This window comes from Polyodon spathula, chromosome 8, assembly GCF_017654505.1.
Source record: "Polyodon spathula isolate WHYD16114869_AA chromosome 8, ASM1765450v1, whole genome shotgun sequence".
Taxonomy (NCBI): domain Eukaryota; kingdom Metazoa; phylum Chordata; class Actinopteri; order Acipenseriformes; family Polyodontidae; genus Polyodon; species Polyodon spathula.
Genome location: NC_054541.1, coordinates 27577363 through 27599586, shown reverse-complemented (window position 1 = coordinate 27599586; position 22224 = coordinate 27577363). Strand labels below are relative to the sequence as shown.

The following is a 22224-nucleotide window of genomic DNA, read 5'->3' as shown; positions in this document are numbered from 1 at the left end:
ATTTCCTGCTCCTGAACACTTACTGGTGGCCTGTGGCAAAGTGGTTAATAGTGTGCAGGTGCAGGTAATCAATGAACAGACAGACAATTATAATCCAGGTTCAAAGGTTGTTTTATGTCCAGTGCCTGTTGGCAAAATAAACAATAAAGATGGTAATACAGCAGTGTGTATTACTTACCTTGTAATCCCTGGGTTGGTCTCGAAATAATAGTCCCATTTATTGTACCCACACATGGAACACAAAACACATACACAAGTCTGTTTGTGTGTGAATTAGTGCTTGTGGTGCAAATACACAATACGACTTCCTTTTAACCTTAGGAATGAAGTGTCAGGCCAAGCAGTCCAGGGTACTCTGTTCTCGTTACTTAGCTCCCTCACAGATTTAGTAATAAAGTGGCAAATGACACATTTTGATAAGTAGTACAGTTTTTTTTTTTTTAAGTTGTGCACACAAGTGAAAACTGTCATGTAACTTAAATAAACTCTTCAAGAAATAAATGTAGAAAAGGGGGTGTTGCACAAAGAAGAAAACCAAAAACATTTTGGTTTTCTTTTATTGCTTTTCATCACAGAAAATAGGATCACAACAAAACAAAACGTTGATCACTATACGTAACATTTCCCTTGCTAGTTTGGCCAGTGTCTGGAAAGTGTGAAGCATTGTTGAGTGATGTGCAGTATCTGCAGTTGTATCCCTCGATACTGACTCTCTTGCCAAATCTGAAAAATCACTTTGTTGATCTTGTGTTAATACCACACATCACTTGGCATTGTAGGCACAGGTGTGGATTTTTGCCTTCAAATTAATGTGCAGCAATGTTTGTAAGAATATTCAGATAGTTTCTCCGCACTAAAGAAAATATTACTCCATACCACTTTTTTCATAGCACACTAACACTAAGCTAAATGGGCGGAGATTTGTGACGCATGCCAAAATTAAATCTCATCAGATATTTCTGATTAAGTTGTCAAGGGGGAAAAAAAAACTTGTTAGGGTAGGGTACCCTGTAGATAGCTGCAACATTACAAACTTGCTTATCAGCAATTTCAACTTTTGTAATGGACAGCTGACGCGCGGGCCGCCAGTTGAGGAACCCTGTTTTAGACTCATTGAACCATGAGTCATAGTTGACATGACCATCGGATCATAGTTCTTGGCAACTTTTCTTTAAAAGTGGTTTGCAGCGAGGTCTACGTTCATACAACTCTTCTGTGCTCTATTATACCTGATGCTTCTAAATCTTTCTTTTAATCCTTGGCTGTTAATCTTAGATTTGTATTTATTTTTTGCTGCTCAGATCATTCTCCTATCTGTTGTACCTGTAATTTTCTTTGGGTGTCCACTTCTTTCAAGAGTTTCAGTTGAATTTTTGTTCTGTGGTATTTCTGGCTATTGCTCTGTGAAGCAAAATTGCTTTGTGTAAGTCTTTAAGCTATCAATGCTTGGTTGCAAAATGATGTCCTTATTTTGCAAAGAGCAAGTAAAGCTACTCTGGGAATTGGGCCAGAGCTAATCTTCAAGGCCTTTAAGGATGTTCCCAAATCTAGAATGACCTTATACAGCATTTAGATTTTGGAAGGATGACTGCACCCTTGATAGAACACCATTTCCATTTTGGATAATATCCAAGTTATCTCTAGAATTTGAATCTGTGACCTCGCCTTGAGCTGATTACACCTCCTAAATCATGGACATTATAAGGCTAATTAGAGCTCATTCAGCAGGGTAGCATTTTCACACATTTTTTAAATGTTTAGATTGGAGGGAACTGAGCCTTGTCTTAACATACTTTTTGTTCCAATGATGTGAAAAACATTTCAAGCATTCTTGTAGTCTTAAATATTTTTAACTATCCAGCATTTGTTGTCTGCCTCTCACCAGCTAATTTTAATCTTTCATCTTAAGTCACTTGTGAAAATATTTATTAGTTGTTTGTTCAGCTTAACCCTTTTGCAGACTGCGAGAATTCTAACATTGAGGGCTGACTGAGATGACTTTAGAGGATGTATCAGATCAAATGTCTACTTAAAGTATGTGATATTATACATTTCTAACAAGCTGTTGCTCTGCAGATTACTAAACAAATAATGATTTAATGTTATGATCATGTATACCCTCGCTGACTTAGTTTGAATGTGACACAAAAGTTTAAAAATCCACTTGAAAATTCATTTTTTAGAAAGTATAAAATATGTAAAGTTATCAGTGGTAGCCACACACCACAGGAACTAGAATCTGAAATCATTTTTTAAATATCTTGATTTTATACAAAATTGCTTGACAGGTGGGCATTTTTACCTTTTTTGAGAAGTGAGGGTTTTAGCTTATTATGTGAGTTAATGTCTATATCCATTTAAAGCTTAGAGTGTGATACCGTTTTGAAAAGCTGAGTGCCTGTAGAACCTGGACATACCAAGGGTTGCACTCTGACATTAAGTTGAATCATAATTTACCCAACTAGAAAGCAAAACAAAAGTAGAAAAAACATGCACATCTTTGCCTTTTTTTAAATTGCTTATTAATTAATTCATAACAAATATCATCTGTATACTTAGATACACTTGTTAAAATATGAATAATGTCTGAGCAACAGCAAATATAGAAACTTCTGTTTGTAAAATATTTTATTAAAAAAACCAACATGTTTTCAATATACATAAATAAATACTAAATGTATAATAACTAGTTAATAGCTATACAAGTAATGTAGCTATATAAGTAATATACTACATTGGACAAATTCATAAATGGCAAAATGAAAAAGGAACCAGTAATGTATAATATGTAAGTGTAACACGTTAGCCTACACTAAAATGGACAATGTACTATCCTTATACACATTAGTCTATTTATAACCAGGGCTCATTTCACATAACTAACATCTAGTGAAAAGTAAACAATCCACTTCAGAATCTTCATGTCAGTGTGAAGAAGTTTGTAATTCAGGGGATATTCTTCTTCTGGCATTCATTCCATCAATATCTTCTATAAAAATGTCTTCTACCGCATTTCTTTTGGATCAGTAAGCGTTCTGGGTCTTGCAAAATGATTTAGAAACCGCTCTGGTTGGTAAAAAAAAATTGTGCTTTGATGTCGTGGTCTACGTTTGGTCTCGAGTAAACACTGCAACCATAGATACTGAAATGCTGCACTGCGTCCAAAAGCCCAACGCTATTGGTTCGGGGCTTTAGTAAAATAAATTGATTGTTTTTTCATGCCTTCAGTTTGTCACACAGATATTTCACTACAGTAAATGTTGTGTTTGTTTAGAAACATTTTGGGCAAATTTAGTATACTGTCAGCTAATTCTTTGTACTTGTAGAACGCATTGTGGTCGCTGAGTCGCTTGAAAGAAAAAAAAAAAAAAAAATGCTAAAAAATGAAATAAAAATGTCGATCTTGAACTAGAGACCAGACTAACCGTAGTTTTGTTTTATTGTCTGTAGTCTGAAGGTTTTTATGCTAATTTGAAAAGAAATAACACACTTCTCACCACATAGTGAGCAATTACATCATCGATCAAATTCATCTGCAAAGTGTTAATGGTTTCCTCAAACTCAGGCCTACATACCTAACTAGGTGGATGGTATCAGAAATAAAGCATTCTGTTAATTTAAATGGCAGGTTTAACACTGGCAGTGGCAGTGAAGATAAGGTTCCGTGTGTGCAACTCTGCCATGGAGGAACCACCCTTTATGGAGGGTTGAAAGACTGTTCTGTCATTATACTTATTCTACCATTGGTTTTGCAGTAAGACTGCCAATAAAAGTGACAATTGATGTTAATTTTAATAGCGCTTTTGTGATGTTAACATCTGTTTGTTATAAACTTGACTGAGATCACTGGCTCTTGTCCCATATTGGCCTTAAGCAGGCATCTGAATCAGAATACTGCCACCCTAAAACAAATAAACTTGACCTGTCACTGGTCTTTTTCCTTTGAGTTTTTATTGTATTCTAATTCTACCATACTGTGACATCACTTATTTATTTATTTTTATTTACTCGTCAGATCAGTGATGTTCGATGTAAAAAACAAGGACAACGTTTGGGTATTTATCGTTTGCTTTGTGGTATTCATTGTCTGAAGCAGTTGCATAGGGTTGACCTGAAACCAGGTGCAATCTCCATTTTAATGGGAGAAAAAACAAAATTGAACATTGCCAAACTAGTGAACCGTTCATACTGCAGCATTTAACATCACCTGAAACACCTGATAGCTGAAGTGGAAGGTTACAGGGTCATTATCTGGCTAAAATTAAGTATAGATTTAAGTTTCTAAAATAAGTTCTTAACAAGCTGGCCACTTGCCTGGATAATGGATAACCCATGCTTGCCCTTACTGTGGCATCAACACTGCTAAGTCCAAAAGAGTAGGTGGCTTTAAACCTACAACACACATGAGCAGTGCGGCACTGCTAGCTGGGAGCGGCAAAATACTGCACATATCGCTCACTTTTTATTTCAATTAAAGTGAACACACATTGACATTGCGGAAAAGTGTAGCAGCAGCAGAATTTTAGAATGGCTAAATATCGCCCAGGGAGCAATATTTTGTTGCTCAAACATTTTCCTGCAGCGGCAAATCTGGGTCTAGCCAATCAGGTCCATGGTGTAGGACTAACCTCTTACACCCCGCATTAATCGAGCTACTTGACATCCTGTATAATTTGTCAGATATGGACGTCAAGTAACTGATTGTGTATACAATTGTGAAGAACACAATTGATTCCATTTTTCCTTAATAGCAGCTCCTATACAATGTATTACTATAGATACAGTACCACAGTCCAGTCTTCTTAAGTGCAGTACTCGATATAGCATAGCTGTTTCTTTGTAGAAAAAGGCTTTCACATTGTATCCCAAAATATCATATTTTACATACATACCCTTAGGCAAATAAAATGCAAATATTTCTGAGTGGTGTTCTGGTATGGAAACTTATAACATTAGATCCTGATAAAAATTTCTGGTGATGGACATGGTCATTCACTCTGGGTTCAAGCAGTAAAAGTTCAAGAATGATATACATTTTTTTGGGCTGTTGTACAGTGGTGGGCGGTCTTTCTTTTTTTTATCGCTGCTTCACAACGTTGATGTGTGTCCACCAAGCAAAGTGGTATGGCCGTGTGCCGCCCTGTTTCACTCCCTGCAAGCGGTGCCGCACCGCTCATGTGTGTCCTAGGCTGTAGACAGCAGTGTAAGCCTGTACAAACATGTGCACTGCAGGTGATCAGCCATGGAAGAAGACAGTCAGGGTTCCCATAACATACTGCATAGCTTGTAGCTTCACTGTGTATTTCGAGCAAGCCTGAGCTTGCATCCCTGCCTTTTATCAAAACAGTTAATCTGTGGAGAGTGAGTTCTTTTAAGAAAACTGCTTTATTCATAACTAAGGTTCTATAAATCTGATTGTTGCATCAGACATCAGACTTCAATCATGGCTCTATCTGTTGCCCTAGCACTGGCCTCAGGGTTTGTGCCATTAACTCAGCTTGTCTCTTTTATAGCCCGCAGAGCGGGGAACTGTTACAGTGTAAGACAAGCAGCCTAAAGGAAGCTTGTTAAACATTAAACCTGTTTCCCCACTATAATGTCTGCATTTCATGTTCCACATTAAAGAAGGCCCATTAAGGCCCAGGGAGTCTGAGAGTAAGTACAAGTTTGTTATTGTCTGTTCAAGGAGTGCCCAAGAGGGTTATACTGTATAGGATAGCAATTTGACTTGTAACAATTGAAAGTCATTTTACTGTAAAATAGCAGCTTTGTTCTTGCCAGAGTAAGTAATGGTCGTAAGTCATACAGGGATTAAACTTGCAGCCCTGGAATTGGAGTCTATTAAGTTAAAAAAGCACTCTGTAAAGACAAAGGACGGGAGTTCTTTTTATATCTTGCACAATATAATGCTGTCCTAGAGCACTACTGCCTATGAGCTTAGTGGATTTTTTTTTGGCACAGTTAACATGATTACTTCCATGTAGCCTTTCCCATCATCCCCCTTGGTGTTTTGCTTGAAGTCTGTGATTCATTAATGGGAGAAGTGAAAAGAACATCCAGGGTAAACAAGCCTACTAAAAAATTGTCGCTGGCATTCAGAATCCTGGCATGCTCTGCTGAGGACACCTAGCCTGTAACAATTACTTACCGTTTCCTGAAGTGCTGTGATTTTCCATAATGACTTGAAGGTCAAGTGGATGCAGTAAGACTTCTGCAGCCCACATGAGGTGGCTTTGTGCAGCAGAGGTGCTTTCTTGTTTCTTCTGCTTGGGACCTAAAGTTATACAGGCAAAAAATAAACTAGCTGAGCAAACAGCAGAGAATTTCAATTTATGGTTTCACTAGTTTTGTAAAATTTAACAGTATTGTCCTTTGTCTGGGTGGAGCAAAAGGTTTAAAATCCAATTACTGCCTATTTATGGTAATATTATCCATAACCAAATACTATTGGCCAGTAAAGATTTCTTGGAAAAATACCAACCAGATGGCAATTACAGTAAACAAAGGCCCTTTCAGGCCAGGGTATTTATGGGGTTAATCCCCAGCCTGGGGTGACTCCATGAGTGAAATAAGGGCGCATATCCATGTCCACATTGCAGAGCGTTTTAATTCTGCACTGCTTGTCAGAAGTAGTAACTGCTCCAACAACAGATAACTATTTTAATGATGTTTTGAACATTTAACTTTGTTTTGTTTTTCATAGCTGTTTAGAAAGGATCTGGTTATGTAGACAAACATAAAAAGAGAACTGTCCATTTTATAACGTGAATAATTTTTTAAAGACTGTATACTGTTCATGGTATGATGTTATCCAGTGTGATTTCCAAAGTGGTAATCTTTAGACCAGCAAATGCTTAATGTCTGGTTTAAATTGCTGTTGTACAGAGTGCATTATGGTTTTCATTATGAACAGTATAATTAAACACAAAAAAGCAGAACACAACTCTACCTGTTATATTTTCTGTTAGCTAGGTTTAAATGTGTTTTAATGTAAAACTAATTTCATGTTGAATACTTAAAATAATAACTGTTTTTTATTGTGACACTGCTAGTACTGCATATTTCAAAAATAGAATAGAAAAACTTTCAACCCTAAATTGTGAACAGTAATATTTCAATCCCACCTACAGATCCATTGATGTGTTCTCATTGAACATTTTGGTTCTGAAGAAGTCTGTGTCTATACATGCTTTTGTTACTCTTCTGTCTGCGCTGGATTGGAAACCATCTTACTCTGCCTTTTAAAGAAAATAGCTACTTCTCAAGCATAAGACAATTTGTTTAGGGAGTAAGGCAGTGACCACACTGAACTGATTTCCACTGAAATCACTGGGGAGCAATGACGGAACAAGCTGGAAAGGGCAGTGCGTGCAGTGAGAACAAGACCCTGAGCCAGAACAAACGTACAGCATGTGCAGACTGCAGCTTGCCGTTTCCAGCTGTTTGAGCTGTTCAGACCAGACTCCGACCAAACGTTCTTAAAGCTGCGTTGGCCGCAGAGGTTAGAGAGCATTTTCTTAGTCATGGCTATATTAATATGGTACAGATGACATTGAATTGGAATGAGCCAGGGTTGACGTAAGTGTAATTTTTCCACAACTGGGTTAAAAAAAACTGTGGTTGAGCAGTGGATATCAGTGTTGCTTAATTTTTTATGTATTTTTTTTTCTAATGTCATATTTCATGAAAGTAGAACTAGTTTGCTCAAGTTATGTACTGTGCTAAAGCAGTTTTTGTTAAAGCTTACTGGGAGGTCAGAGGGTACCCAAATGGAAGTTATAAACTTTCTTTCTTGTGGTCGTTTTTGATTTAATGAACAGCCTGTTACATATTACTAATCAAGAGTGAGCCAAGCCAGGGGTAGAACCAGTGACTGGATGCCTAACAAATGTTTACTAAAGGTTTAACCTGTACTTTGTGGACTGTTTCTGTCAGAGGAAAGTTTAAAAAAAAAAAAAAAAAAGTATTTATTTTTGATTTTATGTTTTTTTAATAAGATAAACTATCCACCATGACCCATCTAGTGTGGTAAGAATGTAATGTCACTGGTGTATGAAGAAAGATTACACTCCTTGTATTAGTCATTTCTGGTTCAAGCCCTTACGCAAGATTAATCTTTAATGATGATGTATGAAATGACGCGGTTCCCTGCATTCCCTCCTTCCCAAGAGTGTTCAGCCATTTAATTGTTTTCACATACAGTTGGTTCCAAACATTTCATGAATGGAAGTACAGTAAGTTATGTGGAGGGCTTTTTTATTAAAAATGATGGGTCTTTTTAATCAACCACAGTGAAGCCGACTCATTGGCTTTTGCAACAAAGCAGCCTCGTCAGTTTCATAGTGTGCAATTTAGTTTGCTTTGTCATTTAAGCAGTGTTATGTTTTGCTTATTTCTGAGAATATGCTTCTGTTCATTCATCACTGCTACAAAACTGCAGTTAAATAGCCTATGGCAGCAATGGAAGTGCATTGATCATATAATGACATCACCCTGTGCTAACTATTTTGAAGAATGCATGCATGTAAAAAAGCTTGTTTATTGTGATCGATAAAAGGTTTATTGTTCTGTTGCATTGTGAATTGTATAATCCAAAACATGAAAATCTTTGACCTTTTTGAAGCTGACCGAATCAAAATTCAGAATCTAATAAAATTAAAATATAAATCTGATAGCAGTAAGAGATTTTAATTATATTGTAGCATTTTAAACCTGCATACCTGTCAACATTGAGTTTTCAAAATAAGGGAGCGTATGTAAACTGAAATCTTAGTGGCTTGAATTGACAAAGGCATACAACTATCCACTTTATTTCTTGGTAGAATAAACTGTATGGTGCTCCTTCTTTTAAGAAGGAAACCTATCAAACAGAAAAACAACCATGACATGCTTCACAATCCAGTCCTCTCTTGGCCCCTGTAGTTCTTATTGCACTGTAGTTGTAGATGGCTGTTTTTTGCAGCAGCCGATACTTTGTAAACAGATCCGCTGTAGTTGATTTTGCAGGACAGCAAAGCATACACAGTTGGTGTTGTTACTTTCATTATAGAACAAATCTAAAGGCTTCGTTGGTACTGCGCATTGAACTCATCAAAGGAACCTACTATAAAAAAAAAATGGAACCTACTTTAAAAAATAAAAATAAAAATACACAATACACAAAACATTGCATTGCAACATTCTTCATTACACTGCACATGTGTGGAGGATCAATAATACTACTGTCAAATGGTAAACTGTCATCTATTTTAAATAAACACACGCTGCATATAAACATGTTATGAACCATTCTGAATTTCTAGAGCAATGTTAATGCTGAAATTGTTATAGAAATGCCTTTCACTATTCATGTGACCTTTAGACTTTCCTGCAGAACACTTTGCAGCTTGTGAGTCTGGAAACATGCCTACTGCAGATTTGTTGAACTAGTCACAACAGGTAAAGTTCTCTGCATGTGTAACTTTCTCTCTGTTTCTCTTTCTCTGTTTTTCTTTTGGCAATGAAAGATGTTCTTAATTTCTGAGCATCACTGGCTTTTTTGGTGTTTCTGATCTCTTATGCTTAACACAAATATAATTGTTGCTCCCACTGTTAAAATAAATCAGTCCTGCATAGTTCACAGAAAGTATGCCTTTTTCCAACATTGCTTAGGATTATGTGAGAAAATTTTGTAGTTTGTTTCGTTTTACAGGAGGTGAAGCCGTTGTAGATGGTCAAGTATCTGAGTGTGGAAGGTATTCAAATGAAATGGCAAAGTTTTATTTACAACAAAACCAACAAAAATAGTGGTCAAAATGAAATGGGTACTGCGTCTTTTAAATAGACAATTATTCACATAGGTCCCGGTTGGAAGTGCACATATGTAGCAAAGAGTTTTTTTAACCGATTTCTGTTCGGTAGCAGGGTGCAGGATTCTTGCTGCCAAAAGTTATTGCTCTGCGATGTTCTGAAGAAATAGGTACCTGATTTGGCTGATTCCTAGAAAACAGGAAAGTTTATTTTACCATTGAAAATTTATATGGCGTCGCCCCCCCAGTCCCAGGAGCCCTGTCCCGACTGGTGGAGAGGCTGCCCCTTGTGTACACCTTTACTGTACCCCTTATCCCATTACCTGGGATTGGAACCATGTTCCCCTCCGCCAGCCTCCTAGCAGTCTGACTCCTTTGGAATGTTAACCCTGTAGTTGCCAGAGCATGCTTGATGGACAGATTCTTCCTGTTCCCCCTGCTAGTGGAAGGTGAACTTTTAAGTGCTCGAATACCTTTTACCCTGTCAAAGTGAGATTGCCTCATGCACTGAATGCATGCCAGCCACACGGCTCCCCTGGGTCATAAACCCTAGTAGGTAAGTAATCACAGACTGTACATGACTTTTGCAGAAATTAAAGGTTTACTGACATAAAGGGGCTTAACATTAGAGTTTTGAACAAAATATAGGAGAGTCCCAGCAAATAAAGGAGAGTTGACAGGTCTGAACCTGCCAGGTCTGACATGCCCTCCTGCTCTTTAAATTGCAGTGGACGTGTTTTCTTAATGCCTCATTATTTAAAACAAAGCAAGCTACAGTTCTATAAAAAGCACCATGAATTTGTTGTTCCAAATGTATTCCAGACACTGTGTAATTTTAAAATAGCTACGGCAATTTACATGATTATTAAGCATCCCCTGTGAGGCAGAAGTTATTGAGGGTATTTCGAGTGTAGGTGATTGTGTGTTTTATTCATACCTAATGTTGGTACTGTAACTGCTCATATAAATGTAACAATTGTCTGTGGGTATTTGTTACAAGGATTAATGTAATATTATGAATATCTTTTTTTTAGTTATCTATTTTATTCATTACACTGTACCATTGATGGTACTTAAACTGGGAATAGGAACATTTACTTAAATTTAATCCTAAATTTATTGCTGGAGAGAACAATAGCATGGCTTTATTTTAAAGCCAACAAGTAAAAAGTAGACCAAGAAAAAAGGAAATGTGCGTAAGATGAAAAACTACTAACCAGGAAGAAAATGAATGAATGAATGAATAGGAGTTAAAACTAATTTATCGTGACTCAAGAGGGACAGTGGGTTGAAGTAAAATATTATTCTTATGCTGGTGAGTCGATATTGGTAGCTCATTCTTTACCTGGTGGAAGATAATTGGGAAGGATACATGCCATATATATATATATATATAATTATTTTTTTAATGATTTACATTCTGAACAATTCTTTTTTCTTGTTTACTTATCCTGGAATGACTGTGTCTGTACAGAAAGTAGACAAATGTTACTGGAATATTTCACAATTGCAGTATGATATATTTCAGTGATGATATTGTGTGTCCAATAATGCTAGCAGTTGCTGCCTACTTATAGCAGTCTGTCACTGCGTTTAGTTTGTATTTAACCAGTGGAAAGCTGAAAGGTAATGGTGGGGTCTCTAAATACTGAAGTCTGTCCTTGAATTCCTATCGAGAGAGGTAATTGTCAGTCATTCTCCTTGTGTAATAATACTGAGGAGGCGCTGTGCTATTCTCATAGCTTTCAAATCCTCATCCCTATCTTCTTTTGCGGCCTTGGAGGAAATGGGAAATGGAGGGTACATTTTTTGGTTTGTTCATTTGTTTTCTCTTTCATCAGTGAAAGCATAGGAGCATAGGTTTCTGGCACAACTGTTCCCCTCTATATATATATATATATATATATATATATATATATATATATATATATATATATATTTGCAAGGTATTTGCAAGGTACAGTATACTGTATCAGTGGAGGTTACAATGGTGCCTGTTGGCAGGTTAATAAAGCTAAAGCCTTGCGCTGCAGACAATATAATATACCAGCAGTGCAAATGTATTGTTTGAAATTAATATTAATATGTGGATGTTTGTTCAGATCCATATATACGAGAAACACAAGTTTCATTCACATATTGAATAACCAATGTGGCCATATATATGTGTAAAGTAAATATCTTGATGTATTTGGACGCTTAACATTCAGACTTTGACTGATATCTAGTGCTACCCTTGGACCTAAAGTAAGTTATACATTGCCCTTGAAGTCTTTACCAGATTAGCGCTGTATGACCTAACTGTTTAGCTTTGGTGGAATGTTTCCAAGTTAGTGCTTAGTGATCTGTACTGGAGTAATCTGCCTTAGTTTAGCGTTAGAATCCTTAGAACTATGGTACAGTCTGTTGGCAGGGCTCTGCGTAGCCTTTCTTATTCAGGGATTCTAGGCACAAAATCACTGATAGTAAAGTCATTTTAATGTACCACTGCATTAAACGGGGACAAAAAGGGCCTGGTTTCCAAAAATTGGTAGGTACATTTACTCTCTTTTATATATTTCTAATGTGTAAATCTGCTTGGTTTTTGCATTTCAGCTTCCAAATTTAAAGCAATCTTGCTCAGATGTTTAAGTAAGTAATATGAAAAAAGTTACTTGCTTTTAGTGCTTTATTAATTGAGATTTACTCAATAAAAGTTATTCATTTGAAAATTAGACCTTTGCAGAAATAGTGCAATACAGACTATACAGGTAAAAACTGAAGTATGGTTAGAGCTTCTGATTTTCTGTTTTTAACAGATTAAAACGTCCCAGATACAAAAAAAAAAAAAAAAAAAAAAAAAAAGTGTATAGCCAATAAACATAAAAAAACACTGGAAATGGTTACTCGAATCATGTTGACTTCTATTGATTATGGCCTGATAATATTTTTTAGGTCCTTCTGTCTCTTGTGTCAGATTATTAAAAGTGGTGGACATTGGTCATCCAGCCAGCAGGCACTTCCAGTTCTGTCATCTCCCACTGTTTGGTTTCCATCCAGGGATTTGGCATGGAAACAGCAAGGTTTTAGAGATTTAATTGATTTAAAATGTTGTTTTCCAGAATGCTAGTCAAATGAAGCTTGGAACATTTTAGTTCTAGTAGATAATTTTTATTTACTTAATCTTTTTTTTTAGGTTTTGGGGCATGGTGCAGTTTTTTTACCCCTTTTTTTCTGTCCCCCATAAAGCTCTTCTGCTGTCCCCTGTTAAGCTCTTTCGTTGGGACTAGAACACCACCTCTAATGCTGTCCTGGTCCTCTGCAGAAGAAAGTGCCAATATGCCAATTGTGCTCAGTTTTATGATGGCTTTGTGATGTGTAAAAATGGTGTTTGTAAGGACAGATTGACTATTTTCATGGAGTGTCACTTATGTAAAGTGCTGGTACTGCATCACCATATGAAGCATTTAATGTAACCCATTAGCTGAAATCATAGCAACATTGTTCACAGTTTAATGACTAAGCGTGTCATCAAGGTAAGGTGCTTGAATAGTTTTATGCATGCTGTTTCTCAGTTGTGGATATTGCAGTATTGGAGACAAGTATGCACTGTTAAAGGTGGACTGTGATTTGCAATTTGATAGTGTGCACTGTTGTTGTTGCCATCCCTGTGTGTTAACGTTTCTTTAGAGTTGGCAGCTGGAGAATTCCTGGGTTGCATGATGAAAAGTACATGCCTGAAGAGGATGCTTCTCATTGGTAACGCTTGTGTGGGTCTTGCCTCATGACTGCAGTAATTGCTGATGAAGACTGATGGAGTGTTGCAGCTTGGGGTGTCTGATAATCTCTATCACCTTCATTAAATTATATCATGCCTGACAAGCATGTAAAGGAGAAACCGATCTTTCATAATACTAATCAAATTATTTCCTTGTATGATCTGATACTTTTGCTTGTGTGCAGTTGATATTTGTTAACAAAGCCTATCTCTTCTGCAGGCTTTAGTACAGTGGCAAACTGTTCTTTGTTTTGATTGTGTGAAAGAGAGAACACCATGTTAAGCAGATGTTCATAAACATAGGAGTTAACAGGTTACATTAGCTAAGTAAGATAACTGCTATATTTTTCATACCCAAAGGTCAATAATCCAACCTTTGACAGCTATACAGCTTTACAGCTATGACAGCTGTGTGGTCCAGTGGTTAAAGAAAAGGACTTGTAACCAGGAGGTCCACGGTTCAGATCCCGGCTCACTGACTCGCTGTGTGACCCTGAACAAGTCACTTAACCTCCTTGTGCTCCGTCTTTCGGGTGAGACGTTGTTGTAAGTGACTCAGTAGCTGATGCATAGTTCACATTCCCTAGTCTCTGTCGCCCTGGTTAAAGGCATCTGCTAAATAAATAATAATACATACCAGTTTGGACCATTTTATTGGCTCAACAGTGTCTTTTTCTGTTTTTATTTATTTAGAATCTTTTCATAAGTTACTTTGTAATGCAAACTTGCTCTCCTATAGGTAGAGAACTCTATATTTGGATATTGGTTCAAGATTCAGACAAGTACTTGAATATTCCTTAATTTGTAAAATGTTATCAAAGCCCTATTTGTAGAGCTGCTGATTTTCCATTCTGGGGGAACAGCAAATTCAACTTTTCTAAAATGACCAATTCCATTTTCCCACGTTTTTTTATTATTTTTTTTAATCAATTTGCTGATAATTTAAAAATGTCATTTTGAACATAAATATAGTGTTGATATTAAATAAATGAATACATATTACCACCATTTTTTTTTTTTAGTTAAAGCCAAGATTTTCAATCTGACTCTTGTTGCTGTAATAGTAAGTAAAGCACCTGAAGACACTTGCATGTCATAATCTTTATAAACATCACTTGTCTCATTGCTGACTTTAAAATAAGCAGGAAAACTTAGATTATATTACAACAGTTAGGAAAACAAAATCCCAGGACCTTTTGTGTGATACATTACAGTATTCCACCAACATGTATTATAAGAACAAGGATAAAGTATAAAAAAGGCGTTTTGACTGACTAGTTGCTACACGGTTTCACTGCTGTGTGTTCCCCGATTTGTAAGTTAAGTAGCACCCCTTTTAATATAAACACATAATTAATCTTCCCAATTGTTTCTTTGCTGATTCAGTCTTGTTTGCAAAATGTAATAAGATATGTGTCTCCAGACAGCATGTCTTTATGAAACAGTGTGTAGTGTAGTGATTTATATCCTTCACACAGTAAAGTGATGAATTTCCTTTAAGGAATATATAGCTAGAAACATAGCTTTGAGCTTGTTTCTTCGTTGTAGGATAATATAATTTAATTGAGAAATGCTTGTGGTTTAACTTTGCTAATTTATAGCTTTTATTAAATGCAGGTAGAGTGGAAAGAAATAAACTAAACAATAATTAAATGCCAGTTATTTTAACTTACTTTAGGAAAGCCCCTCCTTGAGCACAGTACCTTTTTAGGTGCCATTTTCTCAGCATAGAAGAATGCAGTGCTTTGCCATTTTTTGTTGTCGTCTTTTTTGCTTTCTTGTTCTAGACATTTTTACGACTTGCAGTAGTATCTTTAAATGGTATTGACTCGTACACGATCAATCAAATGACAGCAGAATAGTATCCCACGGTCCTCCTGCAGATAATCAGAAAATGTTTTAGCTCTGTCTTTTGCTGAAATATTGCTTTTTTTTTCTTCGTTGGTGCAGCTGTCATGTTGTGTTTTATCAAAGACTCTTGAGTGAAATCACATGATGAATTAACTCAACTTGGCTGGGTGCAGTGCAAAACAAAACAAAAACCCAGAAAACGAGTTGCGAGGAGAAAGGCGACACTGTAAAATTCTATTACCAAAATGCCTAATTCCGTTCTGAATGCCTAATTCCACAATTCCGCGATCGTGGAAAATAAGTAGCCCTGTATATGCAACACTGAATTAAAGTAGAAAAATATCCCAGAAGTAAGAATAAGGTGGGAAGGTCATCCTGTAGCCTAGTAAATGAACTGAAAAATAAACGTTGCCCATTAAGTAGCGATCTTTGAAAAAAATAAAGAATTCCTACTTAAAAGCTGCTAAAATGAAATATATGGCCTTTTCTTGGCCTATGGCAACTCTGGTCATAAAGGCCTCAAGTTCTTGGCATTTATTAAAGGTTGATGTTCATAGTTAATGTGTTTATTTAGGGTAGTTTATCAACTACCAGGCAGTGCTTGTGCAGTAACAAATGTAGTAAAAGTAACCTTTTGTGTGTTGCTGGTTAGGTAAAGTATAAGGTAAGAACATTAAAGGTGCTTATTTTTTCATTACACACAGAGGCAATGAAGTGCAGTGCTAGATTGGCACAGGCTTTCAACTGGCACTTTTCTTTTTTATTTCCAGCCCAGTCATGACTCGTCATTTGTGAAGTGCTGTGCCGTCAGCGTGCCAAAGAACGGTCAACATATTTTAGTTCTGTAATGCGGTCGCAGTGACACTGTTTGCATCAGTGTATTCAATGCCATGAAAAACTATTTGTGGTGGAACGCATCAGGTCTGACGTGCTGTAGCTCTCAATAATAATTAGATCCTGTGGGATATGACAGTTAACATACCTCCTTCCTATTCCCTTGAAGGCTCAGTGCCCCGCTCCACCCTGGTCAGAACAGAACACAGATAGAGAGATTAACTGGGAGAGTTATAAATAGCATATGCCTCAACTGAATGTGTCTGCCTTGTACACTAATTTCATCATCTTGATATACGCTGTCAGGATGTTATTCTGAATTCAGCTGAAAGCTTTAGGAGTATTGTTACAAGTGCACAGCTTATTTTTTTGCTGTGTGTTGGTTATTGATCAACTTCTGTTGCATAATGTAGATTTGTTTCTTCTCTTGCAAAATGAGTTAATGTTACTGTTTTATGAAATTCTCTGGAGAGGAGTGTGGTTTGGTATTAAAGATTCCAGTCTAATCTTGTCATGTTATTTGTAAGATTTTATATCAGTTTCTTTCAAATATAGTGCTCTATTTTCATCTGTTTTTTAGCATCAACATTGTTTATCTCACAAGCCAAACTTAAAAAAAAAAAAATCAGTCCTTTTTTAAACTGTTATAAATGCACACTACAAGCTAGGATCTTGAATTTCACTTTTCCATTTCACTATGCAACTTTACTGACTATGTAGTTCCAAAACCAATAGCATTACACGTCCCCACGTGTTGCTAGCACTGTTTAAATAATGTATCTGTAATTTTTATTTTCATTGTTAACATCCTGACAACTTTTTACACTTCTAACTTAAATCTGTTTCAGGGCTCATTCAAAATGGCCGCTCTAGTGCATTGGGGTTTGAGATGTGTGCTGTAAATCCCTGCAGTAAGCCCGATTTTTAAGGAAAAAAATAAAAATAAAAAAAAACACGCAAGTGCTCTGGCTTGTCTGTTCCATACGACATCATGGATCGTTATTGCTGTGTTACCTGTTTGACAATGTGGGCAATAATCCTTACACTGTCAGTGCAGTAGAGTGGCCATTTTGAAAATTGCTTTGAAACAGACAAGTTAGAAGTGTAAAAAGTTGTCAAGATGTTTACAATGGAAAGAAACATTACAGGTACATTATTTAAACAGATGCAGGGACATGTAACGATATTATTTTTGGAACCCCACTACTTACTCTTTTTAATTTGATTAGATAAAAAGTTATATAGAGACTTCCACTTAGCCACCAGGACAGCACTGATTTGTGTTAATATTCTTGACTATTCCTTAATTTCCACCTCCTAATTTCTGTATAGAAATCTGCATTGAAGTGCGTTCTCCAGAACTACCCATAGTCATAACTTTTCTCAATAATCTATGCAGTCTTAGAAACAGGTGTACCTGACAAATAAGCACTTATTATTAGCCCTCTAGCAAAGCTGGTCAGATCTGCTGTCTTGTGACTGAAACTGACTTGCAACTGTGAGCTGCTGTTTTATTAACAAAAGTCTGTCATCTGAAAGGCCGGCCATTTACACAAAAATGTGTGAAACTTGTAGCACATGTTTCTATTAAGTATGCAAATAGCTCCTTGCTGAAGGTTTGTGTTTTCTCTTTCAGGAGCTCGACAAACTCCACTAGCGCTTTTCATTGTCTTGCAGTTTGTTTTGAATATCATGGCTCATGGAGTGATTTGCCTATTACACACTATCTGGCAGCAAGCTACTGTTTCCTTATTGTCCAGGGGATGAAAGCATTTACTTTGTGCTGGGCAGAGAATTCAGTTTATGGAAACTGGAAGATCAGCTCCCACCGTATTCTGTATGTTTAATAGCAGAGTAGCAATTAATCACACAATTTACACCAAGGATTTGCAACATGGGATTGAAAGACTGAGTCTTCTAATATCTGTCCTATTCACACAGTACATTTCATACAGGCCTTTTCAGGTCTTCTCTCTGTGAGGTTAATCATTCATTCTCAGCTTTTGACCTTCACAAATTTAGAGTGTGCTCACTTCAAAGGATCACAAGGGTCAGAAAGCATACCTGTGTGTCACTGAAACCGTGTCCAGTGACTAGATGCACATGATCAAAGTGCAAAAAGTACAATTATGACCTTTTTTTATAGGTTGTTGGTAAAATTGGGGTGGGAAAGCCATTTGGTATTGACGTTAGGCGATACAGTGGCATGGAGTGTCATTGCAAGACCCACCTGCGACAAGAGGTCAGAATGTGGCAATAAGAATTTGCTGGTTAAAAGCCAAGGTTTACAAGCTTTTGTCAGATTGAGAGGAAGACAGTGGCACTAGCTGCTTTCCAGTGTGGAAGGAGACTGACAGAGAGGAGATGTGTAGATAATTTAAGTGAGAAACACTGGGGAACAGACGCTGAGGAATAGAACTGGTCTGCCCCGCTACAAGCGGAGAAGATCTGTTCACACATGTCATTCCTGCGGACAATAACCAAAACAAAAGTACAGAAATAGTTAAAGGAACAAAAAAATGTTTCATTAGCCTAAAAGCAAACAATAATACTACTGCTATAATATTAAGAATATATGGTAGCAGCTCAAGCAGCGCTATGAATATGATTTTGTGTAGTATTCCCTCTCTGCAAAAGGATATAATTAAAAAAATATTTGTGAATATTGCATGACTTTTCAAAAGGAAGGAGTGTACATTTTTACTGTCTGTAACACTGTTGGAGAGACTTAGGCAAGAGTGGTAATTCTACAGTAATGTACAATCAGCACTTGCATATCCAACCCTATAACATTTTGACTTCATTGACAGTTAAACTAGTGTGATGCATATCTGGTTAATTACGTTTTGGCCCGTATTTTCAGGGAAACAAAAATAAATTGCTGAAAGGACTGTGTTTTGAAATATGTAGACTTCCATTTAGATGTATTGTAGTTGGTTTTGTTGGTACAGTAATATTTTCAACATAAGTATTTAAATTCAGAACGATATGATTCTGAAAATATCACTTGCCAAAAGAGACGACACATGGACTGTAATACAGTATGTACTGGGGGGGGGGGGGTTCTTGAGATTTGTTAGCATTCGCTGTGTTTTAGTGCTTCTGTGACTGAGTTGAGACTGCGGGACCTGACGGCGGAGGAATTGAGAGATAGCTGAGACAAGAGGTTGAGTGTGCGAGAGAGGAGAGGAATGAGAGCCATTGTTCACCTAAAAGCTTAAAACAAAACCCATAATAAATACAGCAGTGTCCTACTGCTTTGAACAGCAACTGTTGTCTTATTATATCCTAAACCCTGCAGCTCAGTGTTACAATACTTTTGAATCTGTTACATATTGTAGCATTATGGAGAATTCCCCATTAACAACCCAACAGCAGAATTAAATCTAAATGTTACCCAAGCACAGAACTGCGTAAAACATAAAAGGCAATAGTTTAGCAAAAGATTTAACACCAGTTTCCAGAATGGATATTGTATCCAAGCCAGTATTCAAAATTGCATAATATAGTGCTCGATAAGGCCCTAAGGTCATAGTTCACTTGTAAATGAAAATGCACAAAAGCAACTAAAGATCAGATTTAATTTTATTTTTTTAATGCATCACAGTATCTAAAATGATTAATGATTCACTTGTTTAAATTACTGTAGCTTGTCTCATTTTTCTTTGTTTTTGCTGCATTTTCATCATGGGAAATTGAATGAAGCGCTGTATAACTGCACAATATAGACAGGCTGATTGGCATGCGACTTAAAAAAAAAAAAAAAAAAAAAAAAAAAGGACATTGTAAGATTGAAGAGTTGGCTTTGTGTCGGAAATCACGTGTGACGAGTAAATGCATTTATTTGTTAATGCATTAATTTGTTACAATCCCCATTTTTGTGTAAAAAACATTAGGAACACCTTCCTAATATTGAGTTGCACCCCCTTTTGCCCTCAGAACAGCCTCAATTCGTTGGGGCATGGACTCTACAAGGTGTCGAAAGCGTTCCACAGGGATGCTGGCCCATGTTGACTCCAATGCTTCTCACAGTTGTCAAGTTGGCTGGTAGTGGATCTCTACTTCGAATAGCTCGTTCCATCTCATCCCACAGATGCTCAATTGGATTGAGACCTGGTGACTGGGCAGGCCATTGCAGTAAGCTGAATTCACTGTCATGTTTGTGGAACCATTCCTGGACAGTCCTAGCCTTGTGGCATGGGGAATTATCCTGCTAAAAAAATCCATTAACAGATGGATACACTGCTGCCATGAAGGTATGCACCTGATTGGCAATGATGTTCAGATATCCTGTTGCATTCAAACGTTGCTTCACTTTTATCAAGAGGCCCAATGTGTGCCATGAAAACACAGCCCACACCATCACTCCACCACCACCAGCCTGCAATGTTGATATATGGCATAATGGATGCATGTACTCATGTGGTTTTCTCCATAACCTAGTCCTCCCATCAGCGTGAAACAGCAGGATCCGGGATTCATCAGACCAGTGTCCAGTGTGTTTGTTCCTTAGCCCTCTGCAACCACAGTTTCTTGTGTTTTGCTGAAAGAAGTGGAACTCTGTTAGGTTGTCAGCTGCCATACCCCATTCATGTCAAGGTACGACGAGTTGTGCATTCTTTTATGGGTCTTTCGGCACCAATGTTGTACTGGACTGTCAGTTTACTAACTGTAGCCCGTCAGTTGCTCTGCACAATTCGTGTCAGCCTCCTTTGGTCTCTTTCATCAATTAGCTGTTTTCGACCACTGCCCTGCCATTGGCTGTATGTCCTTTGGGTGGTGGACCATCTTTGATACACATGGGAAACTGCTGACAGTGAAAAACCCAGCAGCGTTGCAGTTCTTGACACACTCAAACTGGCACGGCTGGCACCTACTACCATACCCCGTTCAAAGGCACTTAAATCTTTTGTCTTGCCCATTTACCCTCTGAATGGCACACCTACACAATCCATGTCTCAATTGTGTCAAGGCTTAAAAATCCTTCTTTAACCTGTCTCCCCTTCATCTACACTGATTGAAGTGGATTTAACAGGTTACATCAACAAGGGATCATAGCTTTCACCTGGATTCACCTCTTTAGTCTATTTCATGGAAAGCGCAGGTGTTCCTAATGTTTTGTACACTCAGTGTGTGTGTGTGTGCGTGTGTGCTATATATATATATATATATATATATATATATATATATATATATATATATATATATATATATATATATATAATAAATTTCCCTTTTTGTGGATCGGTATTACGTTTGCAATTTTCCAGTCTGTCGGTACCACCCCTGTGTCAAGAGACTGCTGCATGATCTTGGTTAGCGGTTTGTAAATAACTTCTTTCATTTCTTTGAGTACTACTGGGAGGATCTCATCCGGCCCAGGGGATTTGTTTATTTTAAGAGCTCCTAGTCCCTTTAACACTATCGTGGACCACAGGGGAGAAATCATGTACCTGCGTTACCCTGACCCAAGGAAGTTACTGCCTTGTCGAACGATGGCCACCACGCACATTATATACATTAACGATATATATATAATATATTATCTATAAATATAGTATATATATATATAAAATAATTATATGGTTATTATTATATACAAGGGTGGTAAAACGTGACTGACATGATAAAGGAGTGCTGACTGTAGTACTGCAAATTACTTTTGGTAATTTGATAATTTTTCAAAGAAGTTTTCAATTTTGTATATCAGAGTACCTTGAAAAAATGTGTGCCCTTTTATATTTTATGGATGTGAATTCCTTTTACTGAACAGCTGCTACCGGCACTTGATATTTCTTGCTGGTAAATTCTTAAATGTATAGTGTTCATCATTATGCCAATAAACGCTGTGAAGGAATGTCAAATTACTTCATTCCCTGTAGAAGGGTATGGCTGTAAAATATCCAGTGTTGGTTCAAATGAAACCTTCAGGCTATAGTAATATTTGGGATGAATTGAGAAAAGCACGTTACACAGCTGTTGATTGTTTCAGTC

General features: G+C 37.0%; 1 protein-coding gene across 4 annotated transcripts in view; it reads left to right on the top strand.

Annotated features, from left to right (window-relative positions):
- LOC121319711 (ras association domain-containing protein 8-like) overlaps window positions 1–22224 on the top strand; it is a 52478-nt gene that overhangs the window by 10713 nt on the left and 19541 nt on the right. Inside the window, exon 1 of one of the 4 annotated variants that reach the window (XM_041257415.1) lies at window positions 7405–7501. The exons of 2 other annotated variants lie outside the window; for them this stretch is intronic. The gene's annotated coding sequence lies outside the window, so the exon portion shown is untranslated. Of the gene's footprint in view, window positions 1–7404; window positions 7579–22224 lie in introns of those variants that run through there. One more of the 4 variants, XM_041257413.1, reaches the window with a different exon arrangement.